This window comes from Chrysemys picta, chromosome 5 (genome assembly GCF_011386835.1).
Source record: "Chrysemys picta bellii isolate R12L10 chromosome 5, ASM1138683v2, whole genome shotgun sequence".
NCBI lineage: Eukaryota > Metazoa > Chordata > Testudines > Emydidae > Chrysemys > Chrysemys picta.
In genome coordinates this window covers 118527683-118548090 of record NC_088795.1, presented here as the reverse complement: position 1 = coordinate 118548090, position 20408 = coordinate 118527683, and the positions used below count along the sequence as shown (strand labels likewise).

Here is a 20408-nt window from a genome sequence, read left to right as displayed (position 1 = left end):
TTGATCTAAATTGAAAGAGAATATAGCGTGCTGTGATCATTCTGGAATGCCAACCCCAGTACTCTTAGAAATGATCTTTTGCACATGATCTTTGTATGAGACTGTGATGGGGTGGACTAGTCCCAGAGCACCCCTAGAGGAGGCCTCAGGTTCCTGCCACACCCAGTCCAGAGAGGAACAGAAGAGAAGTCCTCCAAGTGGCCTAGAGTGGCTGCAGGAGAAACAGACAATCAGAGAGGCTGCAGGAATGGCCAATCAGGGGCCAGGAGGGGCATATAAAAAGGAGCAGCAAAGCCAGTCAGTTAATTGTTGCTTGGAGCTGGAAGGGAGAGGTTGGGGTTACTGGCTGGCGGAAAGAGCAGCAGGATCATGGACAGCTCAGTGTAGGCAGCGACTGGGGGAGCAAGAGAGAACCTGACTGGCTACTGGGACTGAGTAAGGACTGAGCCCTGGGAGGGCTGCAGGAAGATAGTATCTCCATGGAGGAAGCCCTGGGGATATGGCCCCATACCAGGGATGAAACTACTTAGACTGAGCCCAGGGAGACCTAGAGAGACCCCAACAGAAGGGTACTGAGAGAGCCCCTTTGTGGACTGTATATCCTGGAAGGGGTGTCTTCTGATTCACGTACAGACTGTGTGTGAGTCTCGGCCAGAGGGCTGAGTCACTGAAAAAATGCTTGGGAAACCACTGACTAGGGTCACCAGAACTGAAAGATTGCAGAGACACTTGACCAGAAGGGGGTGCTTGCAAGAGATAGGTGCAGTGCCATTACGGAGAGACACCTTTGTCCTTATGTTGTCAGCAATTGTTCAATTCATTTGGCATCCTCTATAGACCAGGGTTATTTATTGTATGAGATGAACAGCATCATAGATAGCTTGCTGATATGTCTATAAAAGTGGTTTATATGTCTTACTTTGTTCAAGTCTAGAGGATGTTTATTTTTCACCATTCCCTCCCCAATCACAAATACGTAAATAAGATGAAATGCTAGTTCGTGGTGGCACAAAGGAGGGGTAATGGGGCAGGGGTATATGTGTGTTGTGTTATTGAGCAAAGATCTGCAGTTTAGAGTTTGAAGGTTAGCTTTTAGAGATCTGAATGAAGGAGGTGTATATGAAATGTGATGTTGACCACAAAGCAATAGGCTTCTTCTATGTTAAAGGGTGGGATTATCCTCTCTATCTGTACTGTCTGAAGTACATGTGACCAATGAAGTGTGTTCTGCTTTCCCCAGAGTATTTACAACTTGTGACTGGTTGCTCTTTAGATATCACAGTTCCAATTGCAACCCAGTTTTTAAATTGCCCACCATATATGAAGAACACCTGTAAGCACAGTATATGCAGTTGCGGCCTCTTGTTCTCCTGCAAAAGAGCCAACTTGTGTGATCCACTTATTTAAGGAGAGTTTTATGTCTGTAAAACTCTTTGAAGATGAAAAATGTTATATTATTGCTATGTAGTAGGATTAGACTGGGTCATTGCCAAAGGTGCATAATGATGATTAAATTGTGATGCAATAACTACCTATTTTATGTCCTAAATAATGCCCCAGAAGGGGGACTATAGTCTTCTCCCAACTATCCACAATAATTTGCCGCTGTTTTCAGAAATAGAAAAAGCAATTAGCCATCCTAAATTTTAGACTCTGAGAAGTATTCCAAAAAGTGTTGCATACTATGGAATACCAGATGAAACTGCATATAATAGTCCATAGCAAAGGCTGTGATGAGAGGAGATATAAGTATTATTGCATGTAACTTCTTATGCATCACTCTGTGTTCAGGATATTTTTAAAAGTGGAGTTTTATAGCCAAATGAAACAGTGGTTTTTAAGTCTTAAAATGGGAACTCATCAGAGACATTACATTTCTATTCTGCTTCCAAGCCCATTTAATGTTAATGGAAGTTATCAAAGAATATCTGACTAAGAGGAATGGACTACTTATATAAGGATACAACTTAGAAAAAAAATGAAAAGAAGCAATATTGCAAAAATTGATGGTTACAAGAATCAAGCTTAGTGGTATTATTAAAGGTATAGGTAGATTCTGTTTTGCAAGTGGACATGTGATCTAGAGATTAAATCAGAGGACTGGGAGCTGGAAATCGTGAGGATTTTTTTCTGCATCTGCTGTCTAAGTGTATTTTAACTTCTGTGTGCCTCTGTTTTTTTATTTTTAAAATGGGTAGAATACTTGTCCACCTAGAATGTAGTGACGCTAAAATGACATTTGTAAAGCCCTTTGGACTTCTGTAACGACTGTCTTCTAAAAATCTCTAAGTTACACTTAATATTATGATTTTTGTAAAGTGCTTTTGGAGAGGACAAGGACCTTGTAAATTACGTAATAATATCAATAATCTCTTTATAAAAGCCTTCCCTTGATTTCTTCAGGATAGTGGATACATTTATGAACACTGCTGGGAAATTTGTGTGGCTTTCTAAATGTTCCATTAGGGTTGACCGCAAAACTAAAATGTAAAAATGCAAGGGCCTTGGAATACCTTTCTCTCAGGCTTTTATGTATTGGCCTTGGTCTCTTTTGTGTGTAGTTGTCAACATATTGCATTTCTGACTACTTTGTCTTTTCTGTGTTCAAACCTTCCTGGTAAGCTAGTCTTGTCCTTTGTGCAGAGGGAAAATTCTAAAACACACAGTTGGATACAGTACTAGCTGTGTTTTGAGGGAGAACACTTGGACCCCAAGGGTTCACAGATAAGTTTGAAGTTAAGAAAACCCTGAACTAGGAAACAGATTCTTATGTCCTTTCCAATTTACTTTATTGGAAGAATGAATTACTTTGAGAAAAAGGCGGCTTTGTGATTAAGGCACTGTGAGTTAACAACTGGTTCTGTGGATATGGGGAAAGTAGTGGATGTGATATACCTTGACTTTAGCAAAGCTTTTGATACAATCTCCCACAGTATTCTTGCCAGCAAGTTAAAGAAGTATTGGCTGGATGAATGGATGATAAGGTGGATAGAAAGCTGGCTAGATTGTCGGGCTCAACGGGTAATGATCAATGGCTCGATGTCTGATTCTGGCTGCCAACTAAACGGAGTGCCCCAAGGGTCGATCCTGGGGCAGGTTTTGTTCAACATCTTTATTAATGATCTGGATGATGGGATGGATTGCACCCTCTGCAAATTCGCAGATGACACTAAACTGGTGGGAGAGGTAGATATGCTGGAGGGTAGGGAGAGGATCCAGAGTGACCTAGACAAATTGGAGGATTGGGCCAAAAGAAATCTGATGAGGTTCAACAAGGACAAGTGCAGAGTCCTGCACTTAGGACGGAAGAATCCCATGCACTGCTACAGGCTGGGGACCGACTGGCTAAGCGGTAGTTCTTCAGAAAAGGATCTGAGGATTATAGTAGACGAGAAGCTCGACATAAGTGAACAGTGTGCCCTTGTTGCCAAGAAGGCTAATGGCATGCATTAGTAGGAGCATTGCCAGCAGATTGAGGGAAGTGATTATTCCCCTCTATTTGGCACTGGTTAGGCAACATCTGGAGTATTGCATCCAGTTTTGGACCCCCCCCCCACTACAGAAAGGATGTGGACAAATTGGAGAGAGTCCAGTGGAGGGCAACGAAAAATGATTAGGGGGTTCGGGAACATAACTCATGAGGAGAGGCTGAGGGAACTGAGCTTATTTAGTCTGCAGAAGAGAAGAGTGGGGGGGGATTTGATAGCAGCCTTCAATTTACCTGAAGGGGGGTTCCAGAGAAGATGGAGCTAGGCTGTTCTCAGTGGAGGCAGATGACAGAACAAGGAGTAATGGTCTTAAGTGTCAGTGGGGTAGGTCTAGGTTGGATATTAGGAACAACTATTTCACTAGGAGGGTGGTGAAGCACTGGAATGGGTTACCTGGGGACATTGTGGAATCTCCATCCTTAGAGGTTTTTAAGGCCTGGCTTGACAAAGCCTTGGCCGGGATGTTTTAGTTGGGGTTGGTCCTGCTTTGAGCAGGGGGTTGGACTAGATAACCTCCTGAGATCTCTTCCAACCCTAATCTTCTATGATTCACTGGACTGGCACTTGAGAGACCTGAGTTCATTTCCTGATTCTTTCATAGACTGCCGATGTGACCTTAGGCAAGTCACTTAATCTCTGCCTCATTTCCCCACCTGTAAAATGATATAATACTTCCTTTCGCCTATTATTTGGGAGAACATATGAGGGGACAGGAAAGGAACAGGGAAAAGTCTGCTCAATGGCATGCTTCTCCCATCTCATTTTCCCTTTTTACTCTCTGAAGTCCTCTCTGTAGGTATTTCATGGCGTCAGGGCTCGTGATCTAGAAGATGACAGAGAAGCCAAGGCCAGTGGAGTAGATACTTTCTGACGGATCATTTTCCTCCTTCCTCCACAGTCCAAGGGAGAATATAGCACACATTACTACTGACTAAGTCAGCCTAAATGTGTGGCTTTTCCCTTTTGTGTTTATGGAGCATATGCACAAGTGTAACTGCACATTTTACAGTTTTTTGTGTGGCTAGTTTATGGAGGTAGAGCTGTTAGATTTTCATCTTTTGTAGGTAGGGAGGAATGGGATTAAAGGATAGATTTAGAAACTATGGCACTATCAAGGACAGGCCAACATGTGTTTTGACCTCTCTTCCTTGAATTTCTCTTAAATAAAATTAAATAAATATATAAAATAATATTAAGTATGCATGTATATAATCAGAAGATTATGTAATCTGTTTTTTAATGAACACTTGATCTGGCTTCTGTCATCTCACTGTGTTATAGAGGAAACAGAATATGAAATAGAAATGCTGATGAGCCTTATATTATATTATGTCTTTTAATGGTAATGGAAGGACACTGCCAGCAGGCAGTTCTAAAACTTCTTATTTTATTATCCCTTAGCATGCTTTATATTTGTGTTTTACATAACTTAATGTGGACTTACTGATTACAATTATACATAATTAGTATAATTATAAAACAGATGTGATAGAAATTTACAGATAGATACTACCTGGCCAATGGGTAATGACAAAATCACAGGGGATTAAATTACAGGCGGTGCCAACAGGATTGTATTTATCCCAGAATATTAATATATGTGTGTGTGTGTGTGTGGTTTTTCTTTTTTCTTCTCAGAAGAAAGAGAAAAATATACATTTATTAACAAATATATTTGGTATTGCATGTTGTGAAAATATATATCCTCACGTTAATTTAACGTCCAATACCCTGCGAGCTGTGTCTGGATTCTAAAGTAAGTGTATGCATGTGCCCTTTATAAAAATATATAAAATGCATGCAGTGTTGCTGTAGCTATGTTGGTCCCAGGATATTAGAGAAACAAGGTAGGTAAGGTAATATCTTTTATTGGACCAACTTGTGTTGGTGAGAGAGACAAGCTTCTGAGTTTACACAGAGCTCTTCTTCAGGACTGTCACTTTTAAATACAAGGTGGAACAGATTGCTTAGCATAAGTAGTTAATACATTTCAAGGGACCACAAGAATGTTGTGAGAATTAATCTTTGTAAAGCACTTGGATAGCTTTGGATCAAAAGTGCTGCAACTAATATCAGTCTGTGTAGTCTTAAGTAAGCCTTAATCATTAAGACTACACAGACTGATATTAGTTTGCAAAGTTCTGGGGATTAAATATCTAACTGTGTTTATTTCTTTTTCTCACCAACTCTGGCAACATGTGCTGCAAATCTCAAGTGATTTTTTTCTCCTATACTTATTGGTAGGGGTCTACTTAAATTGTGGAGAAATGACACACATTTCATGGGTTGGTCACCGCATAAATAGCACATTTTGTGGATGTGTTCATACCATGCTACTTCTGTGATGCTGCTGGCGGTGGTGCTGCCTTCAGAACTGGGCACCAAGCCAGCAGCCGCTGCACTTTGGCTGCCCAGCTCTGAAAGCAGTGTAGAAGTAAGGGTGCCAATACTCTGACCCCTCTTTTGGCTCAGGATCCCCAGTTTGAGAAATACTGTGTACTTTTGTATACTTTTACCCTATAGTTACTATAGTATAGGATAAAAGTATGCAAAAGACCAAACTTCATGAGTGAGACCAGATTTCATGGTCTATGACACGTTTTTTACGGCCATGAACAACAGCATCCTCCCAAAGCACCTGGGAAATAGTAAATGCCTCTGAGGGAGAGAAGCGGGGGCATTAACACATTGTTCCGGGGTTGCATTAGCTTTGAATCTTCCTAGCCTTTGGTTAAGAAATGTTTCAATTATATCAAGAAAACCCCCAGGCCATAAATAAAAGTACTTGGCGAACCAAATGGGATCCATATTAAGTGTACAGCTTTAAGAATTTTACTGTATAAATTACTGTCAGATTTCTTTTTCTTTTCCTTTTTTATACTGATTTTCAGTCTGACAGCTTGACATGATAATACAGGGTGAAGACTGTAACCAGTGTTTAGGCAGTTGTTTTGTCCCCTGCCCCCCAATTTTAATGTCCATTATTCATTTTTGAAAGAAGTAATAAGGTTTTTCCTGTTTTATTCAGTCAAAGAAAATCTGCATCAAGGTTCTGCCTGCAAATATAAATGGTATCAAAGTAAAGACGTCCTGCAAATAAAAAATATAGGAGTGTCAAGTAGTCAAACATCTGTGAAAGTCTCTTCTTCTTGAATTCCATTGGGGATCCTTTATGAGATGCTGTTGCCATTACAGGTTACTTTCCCTGGTAGTTTCTTAGAGCAACTTGTTTATGTACACTTTGAACACTAGACCTTGAGCAGAAGTGCCCACAAACAACATTCAAGCAACTTGATCTTTCAGAAATTTTAGCCCAAATACTGATGGGCAGGAAGTAACTCTTCATCATGAACTGATTCTAGTTACTCTTTTCTCTGGGTTTCAAAATGTATTTTGTACACTCTAAAAGAAACCTAAAAGGTAGCAGACTGGCATGAGTGGCTTCATTGTGAGTCTTCTGTAGTGCTGAATAAAGGAATATAGTTAATTACCATTTTGGATCAGACTCATGGTCTATCTAGTCCAATATTCTGTCTTTGACAGGGGCCAGAACCAGATGATTCAGAAGAAGGGGCAAGAAATCCCACAGGAGCAGATGTGGGATAATCTGCCCCCATGAAGGTTTCATCCTATTCCCTGATAGAGATTGTTCATAAACTCTGAAGCATGAGGTTTTATATTTTTTCCAAATTTTTTGTTAGAATTATTAGAAATAACTTGTTTTCCATATAAATGTCCAATCTCTTTTTGAATCTTGCTAAATTCTTTGCTTTTGTGAAATTCACTGGCATAGGATGTCACTGTCAAGTCACTCGTTATGCGAAGGAGTATTGTCTTTTATCAGTTTTGAATTTCTTAGAGGATACATGCCTATGTAAGACACAGATCTCGAAGATAGAGAAAGATGTTTAAGGAATTGCCACCATTTGAAAATTAGACCTGATTGTTTATCAGTGAAGCTCACTGAAAAAAATAAAAAGAAATGGAGAATATTTCTATGTTGACACCAGAACTGACCTATTCTCCTTTTCATAAATGAAAGGATACTTCAGGACTTGGTAAAATGACTAAAAAATTCTTGACTAGCCCTAAGGTTTATTTTTCAGCAACAATTTGTTTTTGACTAAACAGTTTTATTTTTTATTTTATGGAAAGTATCTGCCTTCCTTGAAAACATTAGTGTTTTTTTTAAAATCAGAAAGCAAAAAATGTTTTTTTTCCAATGAAAAAGTTCAAACTTCTTGTGGGGGTGGAGGGGCAGACATTTTACAACCAGCTGTGTGAATGATTTCTTCTCCTGCATTCCCCAACAAAATGCCTTCTTGTGTTATGAAAAATGTGTATAGATTCTTTTTCAAGCTGGGATAACAAAACCTGAAAGTTTGTGATTTGCCCAGGGTTACAGAGGAAGTTCATAACAGAGCCAGGAGCAAAACTCTGAACACTGAGATGATGGACCCATCTCATAGTCACTAAATCAAAGTGGTTGTCATACATATTACTTGAAAATTCTAGTTTTAGTCCTTCTCTATAATTGGTCCAGCAATGCTTGCTTCCTTGAAAAGGTCTTTGAGATTCAAAGACTTAAAAAAAAGCTCTGTCTAACCCATATTTTCTGATGGAGTAACTAAAGTACGGAGATGGTGGGTGGCAGTGTGGGTCTGCTGGTCTGGGTAGTGGCTGCAGAACCAAGAGAACTGGCTTCTAGTCTTGGATCGGACACTGAAATTGACATGACATTGCTTTCTAGTGTTCAGAGTGCAGTTTGGCATGCTACCCATGCCTGTGCAAGCTAATCTATCTGTGTAGTGAAGTACACCTCTTGTCAGGTGCGTGCTGAAGGAGACACAGCTCTATAGGAGCTGCTAACACCTCTCGCATCTTTGCGCCTTTAGAAATATTTGAGTGACCCATTCATCTTATTTAAAATCTGTATATTCTTTTATCTGTGCAAAAGGAGCAAATTAAAGCTGTTTTTAAACACCCACTCACTGTGACAACACTATTTTACCTATTGTCTAACTTTAAAACCCATTCTTATCAAGCATGAATTGATTTTTTTTAAATGGGGGTGGGGACTAGGAACTTAATTCTGGCTAGCTGGGCAAAGCTTCAGGAGGCCTGTGCAAAATAGGCAATAGGAGGGCAATAAATCCATTTAAATTCATCCATTTTGTGGGAAACCTTTGAATCCTAATTTTGCTTAGTGATGAAACATGCCTAATAAATTCAAGTAAGCTTACAAAATTCTACTCGCCGTTTGTTCTGCATGAGTAATTTTTTTTTCCAATGAGCAAAATATCATAAAGGTTTATTATATACCTCTAACTATTCTCCTCAATCCATCAGGGCAAAGAGAAACAAATAGACTTTTTTCTGCTGGTAAATTTTCATTTCAGTTCTAGAAGGCTGAACTCAAGTAAGGCTAGTATGCTCTAGTTCATAAATGTAAATGACATATCAAATTGGCTATAATATGGTTGTGATTATGGGTTTTTTCCCTTTTAATATATAAATATTTGTTCTTAAGTCAAATGGATGTGATGATTTTAGAGGGTAAAACATTCAAGCCAGCCAAATTTAATCCTTTTTAGCTTCTTATTGAAGAATAAATTCCAGGAGAGAATCCTATGTGTTTCCCCCATTATGCTCCACTATATCTCCTCTTCTATACTCTTCCTTTGTCTTGTCCTCCTCCGGCTAATTTACACCTACGTATATTTTTCTTTTTCCATTATCCCTACCATGCTTGGACCAGCTTTGCTGTTCCCATGTGCCAAGTACTCATTCTCTTTCTCCATATTCCTCCTTAAAATGAACGTCTTTGCAACCCTCCTTTTGTTGATCTCACTGATCTGATCAGACACTAGTGGTGTCTGCATTACTTCTTGTGCCTGAATAGCTGTCCTATGTTTCATAGTATATAGTAACTATCAGAATTAGACTGTAATCTCCAGTGTAAATCAGGATTAATTTTGCTGAAATTAGTGGAGTTATACTGGACTAGCACTGATGGAAGAAGGAGGAGAATCAGACTCGCTATCTTTTCATATATTTTTGCAAAGCACCATGTAGATTTGATAATACGATTATAAGAATTCCTCTTCTGCATTGGCTTAATGCTTGCGTTGTTCATTTGTTTCTCCTCTGGGAGTTCTCTGAGTGGGGGCTCAGTTGTGGTTATTTAGATGTTGTTAATCTTATTTAGGTAGATTCTCCTCCTTTAATTTAATCTAATTCAATCGTAAGGACAAGAATGTCTAAGGATCCACATTTGTGTAGTGGTCTCCAGTGAAAGCTGATGATATTTTTAAAAATCTGCCTTTAATTTTTGTTTAAAGTAAACCAAAGTAATACTGCAATACTTCCATTCAGTTCTGTCTGGGCTATTAACAAAAATAAAAACAATATAATCTGTTACTATCTGACGCTAATGCTTTGAAGATAAAGCATGTTTGTTGTTCATTCCCTTTGCTATTTGCTAGCTGCATCAGCATCTGATTGTCTTCTTAAGCACAATAGTCTCTTGCGCTCTTTAACAACATTAATGCAAACCTGCTTAGTGAAGTAGGCCAGAACTGTGTATCAGAGCTGTGATTGTGGAATGGCTCTGTTTTCCACCCCCTCGTGTATATGAAGAAAGGGAAAAGATGCATGTGTACCTTCAGGATACAATATGCATCATCTCTGTGCAGAATCATGTAGGTTCTGTTGATAGTTGGGAATAGGGCTTTTATTATTACAAAGGATATTGTCAGCAGTGAGATGAAATACGAGAGGTATATAATGCTTTATTGATGGTTCAGCGAAAGTGTATGTTGAGATGGTATCCTGGGAGTAAGTGTAAAGATGTGAAAATCTGTGAAGTGGTTCTTAAGTTGTACATGTATGGTATTCTTTCTGGGGAGTTGGCTAAGTGTGTGAGTGTGCACCAAGATTTGGAACCTCCTGAATCTTATAGTGAACATCAGAACGTAAGAATGGCCATGCTGGGTCAGATCAATGATCTGTCTAGCCTAGTATCGCGTCTCTGACTGTGGCTAGTGCCAGATGCTTCCGAGGGAGTGAACAGAACAGGGCAGTTATAGAGTGATGGATCCCCTGTTCTCCAACCACCAGAAGCTGGGACTGGATGTTTAGGGACACTTGGAGAATGAGGTAGCATCCCTGATTGGCTAATAGCTATTGATGGACCTATCCTCCATGAACGTATCTAATTCTTTTTTAAACCCAATTATACTTTTGGCCTTCACAGTGTTCCACGGCAATGAGTTCCACAGGTTCACTGTGCATGGTGTGAAGAGGTACTTCCTTTTGTTTGTTAAACCTTCAGCCTATTCATTTAATCAGGAGACCCCTAGTTGCTGTGATCTGTGAAGGGGTGAATAACACTTCTCCACACCATTCATGATTTTATAGCTCTCTAACATATCCTGCCCCCAGTCATCTCTTTTCTAAATTGAACAGTCCCAGTCTTTTTAATCTCTCCTCATATGGAAGTTGTTCTATCCCCCGATCGTTTTGTTGTCCTTATCTGCACCTTTTCCAATTCTAATATGTATTTTTTGAGATGGGGCAACCACATCTGCATGCAGCTTTCAAGATGTGGATGAACATAAGAACAGCCATACTGGGTCAGACCAAAGGTCCATCTAGCCCAGGATCCTGTCTTCCGACAGTGGCCAATGCCAGGTGCCCCAGAGGGAATGAACAGAACAGGTAATCCTCAAGCGATCCATCCCCCTGTCGCCCATTCCCAGCTTCTGGCAAACAGAGGCTAGGGACACTATCCCTGTCCATCCCAGGTACCATCGATTTAATATAGTGACATTATGATATTTTCTGTTTTTAGTGTCTGTCCCTTTCCTAATGGTGACTAACATTTTGTTAGCTCTTTTGACTGCCAATGCACATTGAGCTGATGTTTCAGAGAACTATCCACAGTGACTCCAAGATCTCTTTCCTGAGTGGTAAAAGTGAATTTAGACCCCATCATTTGGTTTGTACAGTTGGGATTATTTTTTCAAATGTGCGTTACTTTGCACTTATCGACACTGAATTTCATCTGCCCTTTTGTCATGCAGTCATTCGATTTAGTGTGATCTTTTTGTATCTATTAACAATCAACTTTGGACTGAAGTATCTCGAGTAATTTAGTATTATCTGCAAAGTTTGCCACCTCCCTGTTCACCCCCTTTTCCAGACAACCAATGTGAGTATGTGCATATTGAGGCATTGTTTGAAGAGGATAGAGGGCAGGTGGCATGGGCAGTCTTCCCTGCTCTCCTTTTCCCCCCCCTTTAACATTGTGGCCTGCAATATGCAGGTGATCATGATGGTCCCTTGTGGCCTTAAAGATTGAGTGTTAGATGGAATCTAATGTGCATGAGAGTGAATGGCTTGTAAAAGGAGGTAAAGAGTTTGTACATCTCACCCACTGTGGAGTTGGCAAAGTAAATCTATGTGCGTTGACAGGGCATATTGGGGAATTGCTAAAAGAGGGCAGCATTAATGTTGCATGGACAACCTCGAACGGTTCTGGTTTTCAGAAGTTTTGAGCTTTGCTCAACTCAGCCTTCCGCATGGGGATGACATACCACCGATCAGCCTTAACTCTGTGTTAACGTAATGACAGGTTTCAGAGTAGCAGCCGTGTTAGTCTGTATCCGCAAAAAGAACAGGAGTACTTGTGGCACCTTAGAGACTAACACATTTATTAGAGCATAAGCTTTCGTGGGCTACAGCCCACTTCTTCGGATGCATGAAAGCTTATGCTCTAATAAATGTGTTAGTCTCTAAGGTGCCACAAGTACTCCTGTTCTTTTTGTGTTAACATACTTTTTGCCATTGAATTTCCTACTTTTTTGAATAGGAAAAAAGATATATGTTGTTAGTAGTCATTTCTGTAGTTGGACATATCATGCCCTGCAATTTCCATACTGAGCCAGCCAGTTTCCCCTTCCCCCATCAGCTGGGCCCTACCAGCCCTGCTTCACCGCACTTCCCCAGCCATGCCCCTGACTCATCGACTGCGTTCCCTCACCTCCAATCTGGCTTCCTTCCATCTACTGTACTAAGGTAATATAAGTAATAAATGGAGATATACCTCTCTCATAGAACTGGAAAGGACCCTGAAAGGTCATCGAGTCCAGCCCCCTGCCTTCACTAGCAGGACCAAGTACTGATTTTGCCCCAGATCCCTAAGTGGCCCCCCTCAAGGATTGAACTCACAACCGTGGGTTTAGCAGGCCAATGTTCAAACCACTGAGCTATCCCTCCTTTGGGAGGGTGGGGTCCCCTGCCCCACCCTCTAACCGCAAGCAGGGAATGCATCTCTCCTAAGTCTTCAGTCCCTGGTATATAAACGTTTCTATTGCTGTTATTTCCCCCCTCCTATAACCTGACTTACATGCAGTGCCTGGAGTGAAGGACAACTGTGTTACAGCGGATTGGGGGTCCTGGTTGTGTTTTAGTGGTTGGAGGGTGGAATTTCTTGCAGGGACAGTAAGAGAAATTACAGACAGGGTTTCTGTGCCAACAGGACTCTCAGTTTTACGTTTGACAGAAAGATCCTCTGGCCCCTGTCCAATAGATGCATTCCATCTTCGAGAAACAGTGAGTTGTCAGAGCTTGTAATGTTCCTATGCCACACAGTACACGTTTTCTGGTCAGTCATGAACCGTCCCATTTCCTGATTAATGTTCTTCCAACACTATATTAATAGCTTTCATGTTGTCGCTGTAGCAATTATTCAAACACTCAGCCAAACTGGAGAAAACTATCACAGCTTCTGGACACACATCTCTGTTGTAGTCCAAATCTGCTCTCAAATGTTGCATGAGGTGTACACTAGGAATATGGCCGAGATCATTTCTGCCTGAATGAATTACCACAATGTCAGATCACAACCTCTTAAGTCACCAGTTATATGCAACAGAAGGGGAAAAATGTGATGCCAGTGCAGGCCACCTCTTTGCACCCAAATCATCCTGTAGTCAGCAATCCCCATGTCATGGTGAGCGCCACAGTCTCTCACAAACTTCTGCAATCTTGTGATTCAGAAGTTGCCCAGAATCCACATGCTAGCAATCTTGACAGTGCACATATTTCTTTTCCCTCAAGGTACCTGCGCTGTTATTACCAAACCTCTGCACTGTGTGTCTTTGGAAATGCATTTATCTGTCTCCAGATGAGGAAGTAGCTTGTCTTCCCCTCTCCCCAGCCCTCTACCAGGGGATAGTAAAATACAGATTTTTCTCAGACAACTAATCTAAGGCTTTTCTACAACCCATATTCATTTGTCAACCCTTCTGCAGCTGCAACCCCTTTGTCCACCCTCTGCCCCACCCCCCTAAAGTCCTCTGTCTCCATCTCCTTACCACTCTATATAAACAAAATTTTTGGTTAGACTGGCTATTGACTGTTCTGCTGTGTTCACAGTAAACCTGTATATAAAATAGAAACATGTTATAGGGTAACAGAGATGACTTGTAGAAAGCAACATGAGTTATTAAATCTTTATTGCACAGGTGTACTAAGGTTTGGATTAGAAATTTCAGTGGCGGGATGTTCACTGGGGCAATGACATCGGCACATTCCCTTAAACTGCCCAGGCAAGCATAAAGTGACTGCATAGAAACCTCTCTCTTTTTTTTTTCTTTATTGGTGTATGTGCATTTCAGTCCTTCCAGAATACACATCTCTGTAAGTGAAGAAGTGAACATCATCTTAAATACATTGTCAGTTTGGGTCTGCCAAAGATTTAGTGGGTGCCATGCACAACCTTGGGTAAAACTCGACCGATTGAGACCATTTTGACCCACACCACATCAATAGTTTGATCTCTAGCGCTGTGCAAAATAACCTACCTAGAACTTTTTGAAAAAAGGCTATTTTTTGAGAGGCTTCTATCTCTGCAACCCCAAATATGGTTACTAACCCAACCCTTCACCCTCTTGAGGCACACCAAATTTCAGAGAAATCCAACAAAGCATGTTGATTTTAGATGACTTAGAATGGTTGACCTTTAAACGGAAGTTGTGATACAAACTTGACTTTAGTTATGCTAGCGCACCACTATATTTAAGATGAAGTTCCAGTCCAGTCATGTGACTGTAGCATTAGAGGGTAGTTTGTGACATGAGAAAAATATTTCACTTGTTCTGTTAACGTCATATAGTGGGATTCATCTGATAATTCTTACTCATACAAAAACAGAGAGTGAACTGATGTAAGGATTGCTGGGTTGGACACAATCTTTGGAATCTGAAAAAATTGGATAGTATTTTAATATTAATAGTTTAACACATTATTTCCACTGGTGTGCTTGCTTTCTGAAATATAATGGCAAGACAAGAGAAAGTAAGGGAATTATTGGGTTTCCTGGTTTCTGTATCATAGTTGTCAATTTGTTAAAAATATAAAAGGTTTGGAATTCAGGAAATACTTGCTGTTGCTATAATGGGTGATTTCCGCCCCTCCTCTTTTTTAAAAACACCTGCTCTATTAACCTAGTTACCTGCTCTATTAACCTAGTTACATGCCCATCAGTAAGCAACAATTTGATGAAAGTCCCCACAGCAATGGCATTCAACTAGATACCTCCCTCCTCACAGAATTACAGAGCTTTACTTGATTGCTTGCAACATGCATGCAACTCTGCAAAATAGACAGGAGCACTATTTGTTACATCAGAAATGAGATTAAAAATAATCGGCTTGCCAGTACTTGTCCAATTATGTGCTCAACAAAAATAGATATCCTACTGATAGAGGTAAACTCTTATCGGTTAGGGAAGATTCTATATAAAAGAAGGGCCCACTGCTTTGGGGATTCAGTGCCTCCTGGAATTTGAGAGGGAGTCCCTTTTCTTACAGGATCAGGAGCTAAAAATTATATAAAATAGATCTGGGGGAGGATATTTGCAAAGACACACAGGAGAGTTAAGCACCTAGCTTCCATGAGTTGGGTGCCTAGATTCCCTCTGTGTCTCTGGAAATCTCCCCCCTTATAGATAATAAAAAATTAAAGCCCTGCTTTTTTTATCCATGTTTTCAGATATAGGTTTGTATCCATTTTGTATCCGATTAAGACCAATTTAGCTGGGCAAGAACTAGAAAAAAGTACAATGGACAGATCATAGATCTTAAACTGTACAGATTATTTTTAGTAAAAGGGTTAAAAGGAAATAATTATGTTCATGTGTTTAATTTCCCACTCAGACTGTAAAACAAAGAATAGTTTATTCGCTTCTTCCATTTGTGAAATTTGGACTTGGTTTTTTTCTCTCCAATACTGGAGGTATTGGTGCTAACGTAAAAGGCTCTTAAAATGAGTATATTGTATTGCATTGGTATCTGTCGTGTTAATTGGCTTTTTTTTTTGTATTTGTATTGCACTACAGTGGAGTGTGTGTATGTATGTGTGTGTGTGTGTATATATATATATATATATATATATATATATATATATATATATATATATATATAAAAAACATCTCTTCCCAACTGTGGCACCCACAGAATATTTTTAAAGGTACTCTTCCCAACCAATCAAACCAGCCAATTACTCAAAGTGCAGTGCTGAATTTTGGTCCTACTAGCATCTTAAAATAGTCATTCTTATGCTGAGAGGCAATGAGCATCCTCAGTTTCCACTGAAGTGAATGGGAGTTGATGTCACTATTTTGCGTGATTGAGCTCAAAGTGAATATAGGTCATTAGAATTTGAGGCCAGAATATCATCTTGTCTCACTTCCTGTATATCATGGGTCACCAACAGCACCCCCCACACTAAACCCAACAACCGGTTTGTAGGAGCTTGTATGTAAAAACAAATTCAAATTGTACACATTTGTACAGCTCTGTTAAATACACTCTGCAGTTTTCAGAGAGATGCCAGTTGACTTTGACCTTGGGGTCCTGCAACACGGCAAATATTTATAGTTTATCCATACTCTAGATCACTATTTTGTTGCAGTAGAATATAAGGTGATGATAATTGTTGAATTTGTCCCTCACTAGGTTGATATACAGTATTTGAAGTTGTGGTTTTAATTGTATTTAAGATGCTGTATGAAATATTCCTCTGACAAGTTTGAATAATTGCTGAGGAGTCAGTAGAATACTGTTCAATTATTTATTGGGTGATGAATTAAGGTTTAAAAAGGAGAGTGTCTTTGCAATCCTGATTGACATTGTGCATATTGAGAAATTCCCTGGTAGCGCTGAGGAAAATAGGCACACCATGGTGTTTTGGGCTTTAATTGTTAAGGAAAGTATGGGTGTTGGGGGGAGGGAGGGGGCGACTGTATAGTGAGATAGGGAGAACCTATCTGAAGCCGTAATTTTAACACTATAGTGTGCATCTCTCTCCAGTGGGAAATCTGTGTTCTAAAATGCCCACACATTTTTAAGTATTCATGTGCTGTACAGAATATACTAATCTGCAAGGATTTAGAACAACATGTCCCATTTCCTTCTGACCACATAAGTTACATCATATCAGGGACTGAGTTTTTCTTTTTCTTTTTCATTCATATTTGACTAACTCCTGTTCAGTGAGGAAAAACACATCTGGTGCATGAATCAGGTCAAATCTATATAGCTAAGTGTCACTAGGTCTGTGCAAAGCCTGTGACATTTGCTTTTATAAAATACCTGTCATTTATTTTGAAAGTATGGGAAAATATGGTTCAGCAGTTTTTGTGTGTTTGTTTGTAAAATCTCTAATTTTTTCCTCAAAAAGAAGAACAGGAGTACTTGTGGCACCTTAGAGACTAACAAATTTATTAGAGCATAAGCTTTCGTGGACTACAGCCCACTTCTTCGGATGCATACGAAGAAGTGGGCTGTAGTCCACGAAAGCTTATGCTCTAATAAATTTGTTAGTCTCTAAGGTGCCACAAGTACTCCTGTTCTTCTTTTTGCGGATACAGACTAACACGGCTGCTACTCTGAAACCTAATTTTTTCCTAAGTCTTTCTTTGAATGGGCCTATAACCAAAATGGATAGGAGGATGGAAGGTGAAACGTGACCTTTAAATAACTCTGAGGTGAAGTGATTTTACTTGTTCCAGAGCAACTTTTCTTGGACTGAGTTACAAGTCTTTGAAAACTGCATAATGAAGACGTGTAGTAGATTCCCTCCCTCCCCCCCCACACTAGACTTGTAAAGGGCACAGCTAGGAAAGAATTTGCTGTGTGTGCATGTTCATGCTAGTTTAGCCACATAGTGAAAAAGTCTAATCTAATATGTTGCCACAATTCATTAAGGAAACCTAGGCATAGGGGAAGAGTCTCAAAGGCCGTAGAGTGGGTTGTGGAGGCTGCTGTGGGCATTGTAATGTTCACAGGACGCAGTTCTGCTCTGAAGAGGCTTAGGAGATATGCAGTTGTGAGAGGCCTCTCTGTATCCCACTAATAAAATGAAAATTTAGGCCAAATATCAGGGGAAACTTCCTCTCTGTGAGATCCATACTCTCATATGGGAAATAATGAAAGCCCCATCTTTGGAGACATTTAAAACTAGATAAGACAAGATGCTAAAAATATACTTTATAAAGCAATCCTGCATGGCAGAGTAATGGATGAGGTATTCAAGGAGGTCTTTTCCATCTCTGTTATTCCATCTAAAATAGATATAAATAATACTTTGCTATTTAAATGTGTATAACACACTTGGTGAGTACTCAAGCACATGTATATTTTAAATAAACATATATTAGACTTGTCAGTGTCAGCTGTTCTCCCCATCCTGGAAAAACCTCAAGATTTCCCCACTTAACCACCAACTCAGTAAAAGCCTGGGTAAGTAGGTGGGCTTTATAAATACCCCGAGGATGAACATCTTGAGATTCTGTTGGACTAAAGAGAAGAAGTGAATTCCAGAAGCTAGGGCCTCCCGTCAAGAATTCTCTCAAATCTAGGGATTGTCCACTTCAGATAACTTGGCATAATAGGGAGAGATATCATCACTCGTAGAAGGCACCTGAACTGTAATGGGCTGCAATAATGGTTTATGCTATTGGGATAATATCCACTAAGTCTTCATCTGATTCAGTGGAAAATGATTATATATATATATATATATATAATCTAAGTCTTGTGCTTGCACAACATTCCTGCAGAGATACTTAGCACAGAAATGTAGAAATCTCTTACATCTTTCTTCTTCTTTTTTCCTGACTTTCCTGACCTCTCTGCAACAAAATCTTGGTTACATTTCTGGTCTTTGTTCAGTTGTATCTCATCATGATCCTTCAGCCTGAACTATTGCATAACACAAGCCATAGAATTCCACCAAGTGATTCCTGCATCAGGCCCATAACTTCTGGTTGAGCTAATTACGTGTTTTAGAAAGTCCTCCAGTATTGATTTAAAGACATCAAGTAATGAATTTACCAGCAATGGAAAAATCTGATAGTTGCACGTCATCAGCTAGAAACTAAAGGGAAAGGAAATCTAGCCTATTATTATGACCCTGGCAAAGGAAAGTATAATATGAATTTAAAACGCTCTATATAAATAGCCATGTAAAGGCAGGGGAATGCTGGTAAAAGCTTTTTATCTCTGCGTGATTCCTGTTTGTGATGCAGCTACAAAACTTGTAGAGTTCAGGGAAGTAAGAAGAGCTAATAACAAAAAACAAAACAAAAAAAAAAAAAAGCCAACCAAACAAAAAAATTGTCCTGAAGGAGAGGAAGTTGGAAAATCGAAATTAGACAGTTACTCTAGATGCGCCTGGTGAGGTCAGTTAGTTTAAAAGAAAACTATTGCTGAGCAATAAGTGCTGCATGCACAGGCTTCAAACATTTTAAAGTACTGTACTAAGCTAATGAAGTGTTTTGATCTTTATTATGTAGAAAAACTGCCAGCCAGCCAGCCACTTCAAAGAGCTAAAAAACCTACAATAAGTGAAAAGGTAATGAATAAATTAAATGTTCTTTTTTACACACTCTGACCAAAGAGATTTGCTTCTGTACAAATGACACATGCACATCATGATGCCTGGAGGAACTCTAATTATGGAAATGCTTTGGCAGTTGTAGTATTTGGATTGTTTGCAAACAGGGAAATTGGGGAATCATATTGTATATTTTTAACAGAACTCAAGGCAGCATTAGAAATTGATACTTTTAATAGAGGAAGGTTAGTTTTAAATTGATTTAACATTAGACTTTGGGTTGACACTCCATAAAACAAAAACTCTGGTAGTCCAGTGAAATGAGCTGTTTGGAAGCAGAACTTAAAAAAACAAAAACAAAACCCACCAAAAATCAGATCTTAGGTTGATGCTTCTTCAACACCAGGATATGTTTAAAACTTAGCTAAATATCTCAAGTAGAATATATGGACTTTAGCCATTTCATTTCCTCCTCCCTTGCCGCCGTAGTTGTAAACGTAAATTGTTCAATATCTATAATACTTCATTCTGAAGCAATCCATGATAGTAACAAGCCTTTAATTAGGGATGTGCTAGCAATATTTTAACAAAGAGGAGCCACAAATTCCCCCCCTTAGACTGTGATAAATCTACTGTGTTTGAGGGGGTGGGGATGGGGAGTGGGCAGGGTGTGAAGAAATGGCCTGTGTTATACAGGAAGTTGGACTGGATAATCACAGTGGTCCCTTCTAGCCTTGGAATCTCTGAATCTGTAAGTAGAGCATGTACTTGCAGAAGGGAGTGAGGTAATACAGAACATTTATTTGTATCCTCATTTGGAGAAGAATATTTTCACATAACTGTCACTGAGGACAGAGGCCACAACTCTTGGCAAACAAAATTAGATTAAGTGCACTTGCTGGAAATGTTTGTTTATCCAGAACAAACAATATTTCCGGCATATTAGGGGGTATAACATAGTTCCTGATCCTGTAAGCACTTATGCATATGCTTAACATTAGGCACATGAATAATCCC

General features: G+C 39.6%; 1 protein-coding gene across 20 annotated transcripts in view; it reads left to right on the top strand.

The window, feature by feature from the left end:
• JAKMIP1 (janus kinase and microtubule interacting protein 1) overlaps positions 1–20408 on the top strand; it is a 254195-nt gene that overhangs the window by 25676 nt on the left and 208111 nt on the right. For 2 of the 20 annotated variants that reach the window (XM_065598211.1, XM_065598224.1), the window contains exon 3: positions 19351–19409. The exons of 16 other annotated variants lie outside the window; for them this stretch is intronic. The gene's annotated coding sequence lies outside the window, so the exon portion shown is untranslated. Of the gene's footprint in view, positions 1–13029; positions 13104–19350; positions 19410–20408 lie in introns of all 20 variants that reach the window. 2 more of the 20 variants (XM_065598212.1, XM_065598220.1) reach the window with 1 other exon arrangement.